We start from the raw sequence: 16,477 nt of genomic DNA on the forward strand, positions 1-16,477 counted from the left end.
ACTCTCCCACCCTCAGCATCCACTCGTCTTGCTCCACCCCACACCTCAAAAGAGAAAGAGAACAAAGAAATGGGAAGAAGGTGAAGGGAAGGCAGGCCTCCTCGTGGCACTTCCAGAACAGCCGGGTCCCCAGGCATAGACCTGCCAGGCATCAGGACAGATATGGAAGACCAAATATCACCAAGAGGGAGTCCTGGGCACTGGTGGTCTCAGCAAAAGGCAGAAGGTATACATCCCTTCACATATTTTTAAAAATCTACTTTGTACCTTGCCAAAGAATAGAGAAAGTCTTCATTCCAGATGGGAATACAGTCAGGTTTCAAGTTTTAGAAAGTAAAGAACGACTTCATCTTTCATATTTCTCGGTCTTCCCCATCCACTGTCGCCAATGTCAGGCTGGCTAGTGCCGTTTTTTTGGGGGGTTTTTTTTGTTTTTGTTTTTGTTTTTAAGGCCTGTGGTTTCAACTTTGCATTCACTTATTTACAACTGAATGGTTTAAGATGAGTAAAAGAATAAGCTAGTTTCAGAGGAGGAAATGAGGTCCCTGCCTTGCCATCATTCCTGGAAGGGAGAATGCTACCTGATGCAGGTCAGATACTGGTTCGGGCAAAAGGGGCTTAGAATGTTCCTGCTGCTGCCGCCATTTTTCCTCCACAGTCATTAGCTAAGTCTTTCAGGGTCTTGGGCCTCACCAGGAATTCTTAGGCTGAGCAAAAACCTTACAGCACTCATTCCCAGGTCTGAGGAGAAAGAACCCCCCAGCTGCATCTGGGAATGTTTCCTGCATTATCTTAGGTACTTGGAAGAAGCAAAACAATAGCAAAGTGGGAGTTTTTAGATGAGACTAAATTCCCCACTTCCCCAATTTCCTCTGGGTTCTTGTCTTGCAAATGTTGTAGAATAAAATCCACGGATAAACAAGGAGGGGAAGAGGTGTGGCTGCTGTAAACTGACCACAGACAAGGTGGCTTACAACAACCATTGACATCCTGGAAGCCTAAGTTCAAAATCAAGGTGTCAGAAGTGCCTTGTTTCTTCTAGAGGCTCCAGGGGGACATGGATTTGCCTCTTCCAGCCTTCCTGGCCACCAGCATTCCGTGGTGTCTCTGCCTATGGCCACATCAATCCAGTCTCTGCCTCTGTCTTCACCTGGCCATCTGTCTGTCTTTCCTTCCTTCCTTCCTTCCTTCCTTCCTTCCTTCCTTCCTTCCTTCCTTCCTTCCTTCCTTCCTTCTTTCTTTCCTTCTTTCTTTTCTTTGTCTTATAAAGATACCCATCACTGAATTTAGGGCCCATTTTGGATAATCTGGGATGATCTAAGAGCTTAACTTAATTATATTGTAAGACCCCTGTTCCAAATAAGTTCACATTCAAAGGTTCCAGAAATTGGGATGTGAGCAGATCTTTGGGGAACCCACCATTTAACTCCTGGAGCTTTTGTCCAAAATGCCACCTCTCCATGGCTTGGCCAGCTCTCTGCTTTAAACATCACTACCTGTGACGTGTGCTTTCTTGTGACCTAATGCTTTCTTTTTGTGTTACTGTTTTGTCACACATTTAAGCTCCTTAAGGGCAGAGACCTCCTCTGCTTATGCTTCTAGTAGAAAAGAGGGGATCCATAAAAACCAATTCAACTATGTTTTATAGAGCGCTCTCTCTCTCTCTCTCTCTCTCTCTCTCTCTCTCTCTCTCTCTCTCTCTCTCCCCTATGCACACAATATTAAGAGTCCAAAATAAAAACATTGTTCAACCCGGGAGGGAACTAGAATTGGGTTATGAATATTGTCCTCATCACTATGTCATCTACTGCTACCCCAAAACACATGGTCCCCAGCACCAAAAAGGAAATACAGGGTTAACATCTAAACTGTTTTCCATCACAGCTGGGGGGTTCACCAGGATGCACCAAATCTCCCCATTGGCCTGGCTGTAGTTATTTAGCAAAATAAATAAATAGGTTCAGAGTCTATCTCAGCTTGACTGAGATCTTGTCATCTGGCTCTTCATATATGACCTTATCTGACTTCTTCATATACAACAAATAATTTACAATATTTCCTGAAATAAAATTTCTAGATGATATCCTACCTACTAGGTAGCTTTTAAAAAATCAACATAATTAGCTAACAATGGTGAAAAAGAGAAATAAAATAAATTTATAGTAAAAATATGTATTTTCATAACATTTGTGTATGAATTGTAAGGGACCAGCGAAGCGTCGGAGGAAGAGACCCGTTGGAGGAAGAGACCACCAAGAGACCACTCATGCAATTGGCAGAAGGGGATTTATTGATCCAGCATGCTGGGGCTCCATGCCCACTCAAGAGGAGAGAGCAGCCCAGAGCCCCGGGCAGGGGTTGAGCAGTGCTTAAGTACACTTTTTGGGGAGGGCGGGGGCTTTGCATACATCAGAACAAATCAGCATGAGGCCCGGGAAAATTGAACAGCAACTCTTAGACCTGATTAGTACATTCATTGGCGGGAACAGGTTGGGCGGGGGTGATTGGTCACTCCTAAGCGGGGTACACATTCAAACTGATTGGTTTTGGGCCCTGGATGCCTATGTACCAGGCTACACAGGGTCCTAGGTTATTAAACAACCAGAGGGATCAGGAGGAATATTTACTGGGCAGTTTAGGTATTGTCCTAACAGCTACAGGAATTTCAGGTTTGGGGAGTAGCAGAGGAACTTAACAATACCTGGTCCTTTACTTTTTAACTCAGGCCTTGCAGCTTAGAAACTTTACAATGCCCAGTCTTTTACACTTTAACTTCAATTTCTTTTACTCTTACAGAATAACTAAAAGTTGTAATGAGGCACGCAGATTACCTAAACAGAGATTCTTCCAAAGATGGCAGTTCTCAGGATTCAGTGATTCTGGTGTGGTGTTTTGATTTTTATTTCCTGGTGACTCAAAAACATCCCATAGGATCACCAGCAATGATAGATATCATTTCCCTAAATCCTGATCATGCTGGGTAATTTTTTTTTTTTACAGTCTGGAATACAGTTTATGTTAAAACCATGCAGAACATACCTTATGTTTCTGTGCAAATCAAAGTGACTTTCTTGACTTGGACACTGTGAAAGCCAGTGGGTGTTGGAAAGCAGGTACTTTCTCATGGTGTGCAACAGTCTTCTGCTTTGCCATCCAAAACAGGACTAATATCCACAATAAATAAAGAACTCTTAGAGAATTAGAAGAGAATAAACATCCCATGAAAATATTTCCCCCAAATTGGGCAATGCATAGAAAAAAGTATAAATGTCCTTTAAACATACAAAAAATGACCAATGTCACTTACAATAGGACATATGCAATTTGATCCATCTTGAGTTACCATTTTTTATCCGGCAGTTTGGCAAGCATTTGAAAGTGCACCAGACTCTATTAGGGAGGCAGTGGAAAAACAACTCTGATATATTCTGGAAAGAGAGGAAGGGGTATATTCACTGTGAGGAGGAACTTGGCAACATCTAGTAAACACAGTTACCTATGATTCACCCTTTGACCCAGCAACCCCACTTCCAGGAAATGCATGTCTATCAATGCAAAACAACATACTTACATAGTTTTTCATTATAAGATCAAAATATTGAAGATGACCTAAATGGCCATCCTTCAAGGTCTGATGGAATTAACTAGGGTGCATCCACAAGAAGCTGTACGAAATTAGTGCCAAAGAACTCTATGAATTAATGTGAAATGACTCTGTGTGTGTGTGTGTGTGTGTGTGTGTGTGTGTGTTTGAAGTGACTTTTTAAAATACAAATAAAAAGAGTTGAGGATTTAGTTAATTAACAGAGCTCTTCCCTATTATGTGCAAGGTCCTGGGTATGGTTTTGACCCAGAAAAAGAAAAAACTGAGACAAATACAAATGAAACAAAGAAAGACATGAGATATATATAAATAATAAGCTATGCTTTTCATGAAAAGGAAAAGAAAATAAGCAAATAGTTATACCGTTGGTTTTTTTTCACAAAAATATCAGGGGAAGATTAACTTAGAAGCCATAAAACTTGGGGTTAGATAGGATAAGGGTGGAAGGGAATAAATGATAAAAATGACTATTACCTTTTATAGTTTTGACTTTGGGATTATATAAATATTTCACATATTTAATAAACAAATCAAAAAAGTTTTTTTCAAGTATGGTAAACACAAATAAATGATCTTTTCTATATATCGAATTGGTAACAGTGGTAGAAGAAAGGAATTCATTCCAGGAACTTGAACATGGCACTCCAAGCACATATACTTACTAGGATTTATTCTAAGGACAAATACACGCATGCAAAGAAATCTTATATTTACTTAAGAGTTTTGTTGTCATTAGTGGTCCTGATGTAACAGTTCGGTAATATTTTGAATATATCATAGATTAGAGCAAATAAGAAAGGGAGAAGGAAGATTCAAATATGGAATGGAGAATAACAAGAAACAACTTTATAGTGCTAAATTTGTTGTTATTGCAGTTCGCAGCATGAATTCCTGGCTTCTGGATTACATTTCTTAGCTCTCTCCACCAAAGGGGAGAAGCAACGAGGCTCCAGTAGGAATAATCTTCCCTCTATCCAGGTCTTGGTTTCCAAGTGCCACTCTCCATCAAAAAAAATAAGTATTCCTTGGCAAAAAAGGATGACTTGGTCTAAACAGGAAAACCATGAACCGGGAAGTGCTCTCAAGTTAATGCAACTTACAAAGTTCCCCCAGCTAAGAACTAGTCCAACTCACAAAACAGACCCAGGCCTTCAAACGCTAAGCACAGCAAAATTTTTTTTTCTATTTCACTGCAGCCTATTTTCCACTGTGAAATCTGCTCTTTACTTATAGAATCTAAATTTTGGGTATCACTTTTGAATATTAGAATTTCACCAAAGTGGTGCCTTTCTTATTTCATTTGCTTCTCCTTTAGTACCAGTAAGACTTTGCGAAGCCAATCACCAGCCTGCTCATGCAGCCAGGCATAGGCGTGAACTGTTTCTGTGTTGTTCAGTTTCCATATCATGCCTCTGCTCAGAGTACCCAGGGCCAGAGAGGACTAGGGGACAGCTGGGAGCATGTAGCCTTCTGTGGCTAGATTTGCTTTGCATAGGTGATCGTGACTTTTCTGCTGCGGAAGAATAAGATGAGGAAAGGAGTAAGAAAATGGGAAGAAGAGGAGGGAAAGTACATGAACTTGTTTTTCAGTGACTATTGACACGGACTAGCAAAGCTTTGGGCGGCACCCATTCAATGGCATTCCTGAAACAGACTGGAGGAACCCCTTAAGTGTGCCCACTGCACCAGATCCATCAGCTTCTACCCCCTCCAGTCTCCTACCATCCACAGGAGGCTCCTGCCTCCAGGGTACCCACAGTTGCCAGGGGACTCTTTCCCCACACGGTTACTGTGTGGTGCATCAAAACGTGTCATCACCACACCACTAATTTCCACCCACATCTGCTTAAGGATCTCTCCCTGCTTCCTCGGCACATCCATCTCCATCTAGTTTACATTTTATGGCCCTTGTCTTCCTGTTAGCAAGTGTTTTCAAGCACTGTGAGCATTTGGGCCTGTGCCAGGCCAGCAGGCCCTCGGCCCCACTCCCTGTGGTTTGAGGTTCCATTTACAGCTTTAATTTCCAGTCAGCTGTCATTCAGGACCACAAATGGCCAAATTGAAACAGCTCACTCACTTCCAAAAAGCACCTTGCCAGTCTCCCCCTATTTACCAAGTCAAGTGCAAACAATGCTACCTCACCTGGAAGGGAGGGAAGGCCTCTGATTTCTTTGCTTATGTCGGACACCCTGGGTCACAAAACAACCACTTCTGCACTGGAGTGTGACTGCTGGCATTCGCCAGAGAGCCTGGCAGAGTTCCCACAAGGCAATTTCCTGGCTAGATATCATGCAGAGGCCCTGAGAAATGTCTGATGAAATTAAGCCCTGGCTGAGGGACTTCAATTTCATCAATGTTTCTCCAATGTGAGAAGTGCACACATCCTTTGAAAGGGGAAAATTGTGCACGGTTGAAAATAGAACTCAAAAACTTATACTTTCATGCAAATGTTCTTTACTTGCAAATTAGTACTGCAAAAGAGACCTGCCTGTAAAACTGGCATCATTGAGAACAAGCCTGCAGCCTTGGCACAGTTTGGGAATGGATCTAAATCTTATTTTTAGAATTGCTCTGTAAGGAGTTATGCAAGGATTCACATGCACCCCTTCTCACTGCATCCAGCAGACCTGCCTCATCTTAGTTCTAACAAGACCTCTCTAAAATCCTGGTGCCCAGCATATCTTTTTTTGTGGTGGGAGGGTGGACAGGGGATTGAACTCAGGGGCACTTGACCACTGAGCCACATCCCAGATGTATTTTGTAGTTTATTTAGAGACAGGGTCTCACTGAGTTGTTTAGCCCCTCGTTTTTGCTGAGGCTGTCTTTGAACTCGTGATCCTCCTGCCTCAGCCACCCGCAGCTGCTGGGATTACAGGCGTGTGCCACTGTGCCTGGCCCCAGCGTTTCTTTTGAACCCCACGATGATCCTTGAAGCCTGCAGGGACTCCTCTGGTTTTCTCAGTGGGAGAAGTCATAGGCTCACCCAGGGTCACAGGACTAATAACTCCTAAATTGGACCATTGCTATTTGGACAGGTCAAAATATGTCTAATGTCAGCAATTATCATTCAGTTCAGCCTCATGGAAACTAGAAGATGGCCCAGAATCTGGGATTTCTGATTTCCTGTCAAATGTTTTCTCATGATGTCGAGAGTTCTAAAACAAAGTTAGGTTGTTAAATAACTCATGAGGCTTCGCTATAATGAATGGCAGTCAGCCCTCCATGTTCAAAGTTCCACATCCACAGATTCAACCAACCACAGATCAAAATTGGGGCAAAAATTGCTTTTGCATGAAACATGAACAGATTTTTTTCCATGTCACTTTTTCCTTTAAAAAAAAAAAGCTTACTTTTATAAATATCTGTGTGGCATTTACATTTTATTAAGTAGTATAAGTAATCAAGATGATTTGAGTATGCATGAGGATGTCTGTAGGTTTTATGCAAACACTATACCATCTGATATAAGGGAATTGAGCATCTGCGGATTATTATTATTATTTTTTTTTTTTGTATTCAAAGAGGTCCTGGAATCAGTCCTCATGGATACTGGATACCAAGGGACAACTGTACCATGTTTCCTTTAAAGTAAGTTTTTAAAAGTTGAGGAAATTTCTTTCTTTTTCTTCTTTTCTTTTTTAGATAAAAATACAACAATAAGACTACTAATTTTTTTTGGTTTCCATGTTGTTTATCAAATTTAAGCCTAAGGCAGATGAAAACTATCTAGCTACTATCCCTGCCCTCTCCCCTTTTGCCCACCCTCCTTTTAAGGGTAGATTATTTTATTCACTATATGGTCTATCCTCCCACACTATTAAAATATATCTTCATGATGGTACCAGAAGATCTCAGAAATGACTCCCTAATTAACAGGTGAATGACGACTCCAACAGAGAACACAGGGAATGTAGCCTTTGAATCACCTTTTTAAAGTTCCCCTGTTCCTACTGATGGGGAGAATCTCAGCCTCTGGGACAGGGGCCTCTTGTGTTTCTCCTTTACTAGCAAAGCAATAAACCTCTCTCTCTCTCTCTCTCTCTCTCTCTCTCTCTCTCTCTCTCTCTCTCTCTCTCTCTCTCTCCTCTCTCTCTCTCTCCACCTGTTTCCTTTCTTACATGTATTGAAGCACACCATGTTGCCTCCTCTCTGTTGCTTCTTTGTTTCTGCAGTACATCCTGGGGGCCCAGGGCTGCAGTGGTACAGCTCCTCCTCATTCTCTTGGCAAGCTGTGCAATAGTCTGCCGGTGCCCTGTCGGTGGACACTGGGGGCCATCACACGTGGTGCTGCTGTGAAGACTCCTATGAATGGGGCCATAATGTAGCTACAGGAGAAGATGCAATATCCCACCATTCCGAGTAGTGATTGAAAAGCTCAAAGCATTTTATGTTTGTGTTCTGTTTGAACCCATTTCGTCTTATTTAATTTCTAAAATAAGGTACATATCAGTATCAAAATTTTACAGGTGAGGAGACAGAGGCTCAGCAAGGATAAGAGAATTTCCCAAGTTCCACTCCTGTAAAGCTGAAGCTAGAATGACTAACCAGTTGTCCCTCATTCCAGAGCCCATGCCGATTTCCCTCCACCGTGTCTTCTAAAGATGTGGCTGCAGCCTGCAAAATGAAACTGATCTGCAGGCAAATTTCACTTCCAATAACCCCGGGTTGGGCCATTGTGGTTAAATTCAGTAATGTAACAATCCTAAATGGATAATTGGGAAAGAAATGCCATATATTCAACAAAACTCTCCCAAATGTAGAGCAGGTATTCACTGGATACTTTACAAATCAAAGTGGAATATGTCCTCAGCATTTGAAAGAATAAAAATAACATCCTTGTATCTCCAATACGAATCTTGAGGATAAAAAGCTCTACTCAGTAGTCAATTTAGAAAAATCAATAGTTGTCAGTGCCCAAGGCATGTGTCTACAGGTAGATGCATACACTCACATCTGGAAAGAGTGTGAGATTCATCTGTCTCACTACCAGCAGTGATTTCCAGGGCTAAAATTATGCAACCAATGCTGTACAACAAGTCTCCTAAAACCAAAGCACAGAATCATCACTGAGCAAAGAGGTCGCCACTCAGAAGGAACACACATAGGAGGTAAATATTAGTGTATTATTCCACCGGTTTCTTCAAGGCACTGTATGCACTGTAGGTGTCCTGCAAATAGTTCCAACATCTCAGTCAACAAGTATCTTTTGCATGTCTAATGATACTGAGAATTTAGTTAAAAACCAAGGGGACAACCAAAAGAGACAATTGTAAAGTAAATTACACAAAGAGCCTTTAAAACAAGTTATGGTACAATCGACACAGAACTTAAGAGATGAAACCATTACATGTGAAATAGGGAAAAGCTACCCAGAATGAGCAGAGAGATGAGCGAGGAGGTGGGCAAGGAAGGCATGATGGAGAAGTTGGAACACATCCTCATCCCTCTGAGATTTGCTTTTTTTCCACGGTGGACCACGTTTTATCTGGTTTCTTAGTAGCATAGCTAAGGTTGTATTTCCCAGCCTGCCTTGCAGCTGAGTGTGTCCAGACAACCAAGTTCTAAGAAACAGGGTAGAAACAAAAGGGATGCATGAAAACTCAAGGCCATGTCCATGTGATGATGGGATGAACTGAAGAGACAAGTGTAATTTGAAGATTGCGGAACCACACAATCAGCCCTGGACAAATATTTGAAAAAGAAATAAGTTTCTAACTTAAAACACTGCATTGTGGGGAGTCTTTATGACAGTCACCTGGACTGGCCTAAAAAGTACATGTGCCCACCAGGGAGAGGAACAGGAACTTATGAAAACAAAAAGGCCCAGTTCTGGAAAATGTCGAGTCTAATGGAAGCAACAGAACTCTGAGTGAATGATAATGAGAAAATATGAAATACATTATACTAGAACCAGGATGTGTTAGTCGGCTTTCCGTAACTGTGACAAAATACCTGAGATAATCAAGTTAGAGGAGAAAAAGCTTCATTTAGTTCATGGTTTCAGAGGTCTCCATCTCTGATGCTTGGCCCATTACTTGGATTCTAGTGAGGCAGAACAACATGAGAAGCAGGTGGTAAAGTTCCTCACCTCATGGCGTCTGGGAAGCAGAGACTGACAGAAAAGGAGAGGAAGACAATGCATACCCTTTAAAAACATATGCCCAACAGCTCATTTCCTCCAATTAGGCCACACCCCCTAAGGTCTCCATCACCTCCCCCACATCCCACAGCCCCGTTGGCTAATCCATGGATAAGGGCAGAGCCCTCTTGATCCAATTATTTCCCAAGGGACTCGACCTCTGAACATCGCTGCATTGGGGGGTCAAACCTTCAACATGCGAGCTTTTGGGGGACATTCCAGATCCAAGGCCAGGCACAAGATGCGTTTGCAAGACCCACTCCATGTATGTGATATGTTCTGTACCTAGATACAACCCGAGGCTCCAGGTGGCCCAGTCTCAGCTCTATCCTCAGAGAAATGGCACTGGGTCCAGAAACCCAAAGTGAGTTACAAGACATTTCAGTCTTTTCTGACTTCCTTTGAAAAAGTTGAAGGGGTCCAATTTGCTCTGCACAACAACAATTTTATAACTTTCCTTTTTTTCTATGTTTTTCCCACCTCCTGCAGCTGCACCAGTGCCTCTCACCCCCTAAGTCTCCCATCCTAATGTCCTAGGCCCAGATGGCTTAGAAACTGCAGCCAGACAGCTTGTACATCACATCGTCCTGCCTGTGATGGTCACTAGGATTTCCAGTCCCCAAATCCAACTGTTTCACACAACTTCAGACAATGTGATGGCTTGGGTGTGACTTGAGCGTGTCCCACAAGGGTCTGCACATGGAAGTCATATCCTCATCATGAGGTTAAGAGGGTGGAGACTTATTCCCACTATGGTGATTAGAGGTGGGGCTTGTGGGAAGTGATTCAGAATTGATAAGGGTATCAGTATGGAGCCCCCATGATAGATTTCTGTTGGCTTTATAAGAGAGAGAAACCAGAAACACACACACACATGTATTCTGATTCTTGCCATGGATGCCCCGTACCATCTTGGGACTTTGCCAGCAAAAAAGTCATCACCAGATGTGGGCCCATAAACCTCCAGAACTGTAAGCTACATCAAACTCTTTTCTTTACAAAATTATCCAACCTCAGGCGGTTCATTATAGTAAAAAATACAAAACTAATATAGATGGTAAGAAGATCTGGAAGAATCAATGGTACAATTCTTGAAGGCCAGATTCTCTACTTTTTTTACACTAGCTTTTCAGAAGCTATAGATAGCTGTAATGATTTCTTTTGTTAAGTATTTAGCCTTGAGAGAGGAAGCAACACACACAGAAGTCTTTTAAAGCCAAAAATGAAAACATGGTGATTGTATGTTGGTAAAGACAGTATGTGTGAAGTCTCGGGATGAGCTCCTGTGGGCATCTGTGAACAGATCTTACTATTGGGACAGCAGTGGTCGATGTCACAAACCCTTTGAAGATCACTCTTGGCCCCAGTGGTTCTATTCACTTGAGCCAGTCCTGTCCGATGGGTGGTCACTGCTCACACTCCGGTCTTGCTCTGAGTACCAGTCATTAGCCAAAGACCACCAAGTGCACTAATGTTCTGATTAGCTGGGAGTCAAACATCCATTGTCTCTTTGGTCTTGTTGAAAATGGCCTGTCTAATCTGTGCTGCCGTGTTCACTAGGCGACAATAGGCGAGATGTGGCAAGAACCTCAGTGTCTGTGGATGGGTGAATGGGTAAGAAAATATGATTCTCTCTCTCTCTCTCTCTCTCACACACACACACACACACACACACACACACCACAGAGAGAGAGAGAGAGAGAGAGAGAGAGAGAGAGAGAGAGAGAGGTATAGTGTTCAGCTTTGAAAAGAGAAGGAAATCCTATCATTTGTGACAATATGGGTGAGGCTGGAGGACATTATACAAGAGACTAAGCCAGAAGCAGAAAGGCTAATACTGCAGGACCTCGCCTACATGTGGAATCTAAAGCAGACAAATAGGCTGCAGTGGAGAGCAGAAGGGTGGTTACTGGGGCTTGGGAGTATAGGGGGAATGGGAGATGGTGGTCAGCGGGTGTGAACCTGCAGATGTAAGAGGAACGTGTTCTGGTGCCCTAGTGGACGCGGGGCGCCTACGGTTACTAATATGCTATACTTGAAATACGGGAGGGAGTAGTTCTTAGGCATTCTTGGCACACAAACCAGAGCAAATTTGTTAGATGATGAATCTGCCAATTAGCTTGATTGTAGTAGTCATTTCACAAGGTATATGTATATCAAATCATCATGCTAGGCACTTTGAATATACACTACTTGTCAATTATGCCTCAATAGAACTCAAAATTTAAAATAACAAAATAATTTTTAAGAAAGAAAAACATGGTTTGTCTGGCGCACTTTTTATACTACGACTACCAGTTTTATTTATTTAAAACATAATACTGCAACACTTTTGCAACACAATAGTGCTTTCAACAGGCGATGAGAAGAAACAAAAATCTGTGTACTTTGATTTAATTCTTGTAAAACAAACCACACACTCCAACGCATTGAGAAAAACAAAAGATAGGACCAATATAGTGTGTTTTTTTTCTAGGTGATAGGATTACAAGTGACTTTTTTATTACCTGTTTTTGTTTATTGACATTGTCTAATTTTTGTGCAGTGAATTTGTTTTTTCTAATTAATGGTACTGTTCCATGACATCTTTCCAATTCAATCAGTATTTGTTTACTTTGCTTTGAAAGGGTGAGCCCTGGGCATGAACACCTGGGTATCTAGGGGCTTCAGCATGCTGCATTTTGAGCGTTCATGAGAGGAGAGGAGATGGTAGATACCCCAGCACTGCTAAGAAAAGGTTTAGGGAACCTGTACTAATATTTAATATTCAGTGTATTAAACGTATTAAAATAGTAAATGTATTAAAATACATTTACCTTTACCTTTATATTAATTAATTGCCATTTTTGCATGAGATCTTTCAAGGAAAAATGACATTAAGATCACACCAAAGATTGCAAGGACCATCTGTGTGGGCTGTTTATTTTCTCACCTGAAGTGATAACTGCCTCTTTGTGACATCATAATTGCCTGCTGCAGAACTGATTATCATGTCACCAACAGATGAAGTCTTCAGGTAAGGGGGAAGCAGCAGGAGCAGATGAGCCCCAGGAAATCGGGATTCAGTTTTCATGCAAATGTCAAAGTTAATAAAGGCCATAGGAGGAAAAGCCAGGGCTTCAAGTATCCTAGTGTATCTGTTATTACCTGCTGGGCTCACAATATTTTCTTTTTCTTTTCTCTCTCTCTCTCTCTCTCTCTCTCTCTCTCTCTCTCTCTAGGAATTGAATTCAGGGGCAGCTAACCACTGAGCCACATCCTCAGAACTTTTTATTTTTTATTTTGAGACAGGATCTTGCTAAGCTGATTAGGGCCTGCCTAGGTTGCTGAGGCTGGCTTTGAACTTGTGATCCTCTTGCCTCAGCCTCCCAAGCTGCTGGGATGACAGATGTGGACCACCCTGCTCAGCTTCACAATATTTCCTATGAGCCACAATCTGGCTTTTAACTTTCTCCACTCTAAAACTGAGCCTTCACTCAGTGATGGAACACGTATGCACCACCTTTTCCTTTCTGATGGGGGTGGGAGGGGTTGGGAAGGACAGAAAGGGAGCAGGCTGGGGGTGGGGAGCCAGCCTGAGAAAGTCATTAATCTGTAAGATCAATATTTACAGTTTAAACATAAAACACAGCAAGTTATATTTAATTTAGCTGGTGTTTCCCTAGAAACAGAGGCTTAAGTATTTTCCTGCTCAAAGCAATTTTACTAATTTTTCTATTATGAAGTGCAACATCTATTTCCCCCTCCTTAGTGTTTATATATTGTTCAGATCATTGCCTATAAAGTAAAACCTCAAGTAATGAGAAGTCTCAGTGGTCAGACTGTGGGATATAATTAACAAAATATGTTAACTAACTGGAGAATAAAATAAAAACAGTTATTTTTACCCTGATGTAGAGTATATTTTTACAAATGCACTTTCTAGATAGATGGGCTGGAGTTCACTGAATTTTAATGTCTCTGTCCCTTAGATTAGGCGTAAGATATTTTTTTCTACTTTAAAGTTTAGACTTTAATTGCGGGAAAGGCATGTGGACTGGGAAGACCACCTCACCATGGAAGGTGCTGGATCAAATCTAGGAGATTCCAGTCTCATTTTTGAGACTGCAGGCCTTTCTGTTTATTGTGTTTCTTTTCCTCGATTTTTGAGCTACTTCAGAAGATGGTTTCACTGCTGCCCTTTCTACAACCTCTAAGTCAAAATCTGCTAGACTCTTAAAGAACTTCAAATCTCAGGGGCTTAGCACTTCAAAGTCTTATCTTGCTCCCTTAATGCCCTTCATCCTCCTTTATGGAGAGCTGTTATCCATGGAAGACTTTAGGGCCCAGACCTTAGCATCCTTAGCCACTGAAGCTAAGGCAAGAGGTGGAAAAACAGTTCACCCAGGGGCTACTCACTGCCAGGGCTGGGAAGTGACCACTCATCCGCTGCATCTGCATCCTTGGCTGGATGTAGTCACGTGGTCCTACCAACTCCAAGTATAGTTTCATGTGCTTCCATCAAGGAAGAACGTAAAACAGACGTGGTGAACACACTGTGCCCTCTCCTCCACCCCAGTCTCCTTAAACACTAAGTGAAATTAAATGCCTCCTATTGAGATGTCTGGGAACTTGAGAACCAGTGCATTCTGCAAAATGAAGGTCAAGGTTTGGCCTTCAGACAGCCTGTGTGAAGTCATATGTGTGCATCGCAGACTTATGCAGACAGACTTGCTGGGGTGGGTGTCCAGGAATCTGTGCTGTACCAACCTCTTCAGGAAAGTCTTCTATACATTAATCTTTGAGAAACGTGATGTGGGAAGCTCCTGAAAAGAGGAGGGTTTTACTGCCAAAGAGGCTTAAAGATACTGACTTCTGCATTGCCCACTGGGCGATCCACAAAACAATTTTGATATCTAAAAGTTCCAGCGGGGTGTGGCAGCACACACCTGTATTCCCAGCAGCTCTGGAGGCTGAAGCAAGAGCATTGCAAGTTCAAAGTCAGCCTCAGCAACAGCGAGGTGCATTCTGCACCTGGGTATCTAGTGAGACCCTGTCTCTAAATAAAATACAAAAATAAGATTGGGGATGTGGCTTAGTGGTCTGTTGCCCCTGAGTTTAATCCCTAGTACCAAAAAAAAAAAAAAAAAAACCCAACCAAATTCCAACCAAGGGCCTATAGTGGGACCACCACCTATGACCACATGAAGAAGTCAGTCCTGTCTGAAAAAAAACCTTATAAAACTGGACAGGGCTGTCTGAAATAACAATCTCAGGGTGCTTAAAAAAAAATCTTTGGATAGTTGACAAATTAAGAAACATTCTTGAAAAAAGGGCTTGAGTTGCAGGTAAGAATCTGTGGTCTCCTGGCCTAGGACTGTTGGACGACTCTGTTGGCGAAGATGGTAGATTGTCTAAGGTGAGGATGGTCCCCCAAAAGTAGCAGCATCAGGGCCACAGCAGGTACTTACTTGGGAACTGGGGGATTGGAATGAAAACTCTCTGAGACTCTGTCGTTGAAAAGTAGTGGGCTCCATGGGGAACTGAGAAGGTGATGAAGACTCCTCTTGCTCACTGGGCCCCGCTGAGTACTCCTCTCCGCTCAGCCTCACCCTCACCCGTGGGTCTTCCTCCAAGGCCTGCATAGGATGATTTCAGCAGGGATCCTACAAAGTCAACTTAGCAAGAATCCCTCATCTTTTTATCTTTTTTTTTTTTTAAGATAGAGTGTGACAGAGAGAGAGAGGGAGAGAGAGAGAGAGAGGAGAGAGGAGAGAGAGAGAGAGAATTTTAATCTTTTATTTTTTTAGTTTTTTTGGCGGACACAACATCTTTGTTGGTATGTGGTGCTGAGGATCGAACCCGGGCCACACGCATGCCAGGCGAGCGTGCTACCGCTTGAGCCACATCCCCAGCCCCAGAATCCTTCATCTTAACATCAAATTCCCCATCCCTTATTGATCAACAGGTGATCCCTGGTCACTACCATCAGCAAGAATTCACTTAGACCAGTTTAGCAAGAACTTCCCCTACCTTTAATGTCTCAGTAGTTTTCTATCTTCCAACTTGTTCTTTGGCTAAAATCCCTGCTTATTCTTGTCATATTAAGGATTGAGCCCAATTCTCTACTGAGGTCTCTTGTTACCCTATTGCAATAGTTTTTTTTTTTTTTTTTTTTTTTTTTTAAAGAAAGTCTGTTTTTGCCACTGTGACTAAAGTGCAACTCTGACTTCTTTAACAAAAGAAGCCTGCAGACTTGCTAGCCTGAGATTAGCACCCTAATTGAGGCAAGCAAATGGCCAGGCAGAAATTTAACAAGGAAATCCTAGGAATGAGAGCCATAGAAGGGCTAAACTAAGCTCTTCAACTATCCCAGAATGACTGGAAAACTATCCAGTGTCGGGGAGACTCAAGAAAGTCTGACAAGAAGTGAAGGTCCAGGGAGAATTAAAATATGCCTGCAAATTACAATGAGTTTTCCCACCCCCACACACAGTTCCTTCAGTGAAGCGTGTGAGCCTCACCTAGTCCAGGTGTTTTGAGTTCTGCCTAAAACATGGGCTGACCTTAGAGTGGCACAGATGCAGGGGCAGTCCTTAGGAAAGGCAGGTAAAAAAATCAAAAGAAGAATAAAAAACGTGGCAGAGACATATATTGTACGACACAGGGGAGACAGAGTCCAAGCATATATGAACAACAGTAACTGCCCTAAGAGAAACAGAACAGCCTAGAGCTGCTACAATGTATGGTACAGG

Source organism: Ictidomys tridecemlineatus, chromosome 12 (assembly GCF_052094955.1).
Source record: "Ictidomys tridecemlineatus isolate mIctTri1 chromosome 12, mIctTri1.hap1, whole genome shotgun sequence".
NCBI classification, from domain to species: Eukaryota; Metazoa; Chordata; class Mammalia; order Rodentia; family Sciuridae; genus Ictidomys; species Ictidomys tridecemlineatus.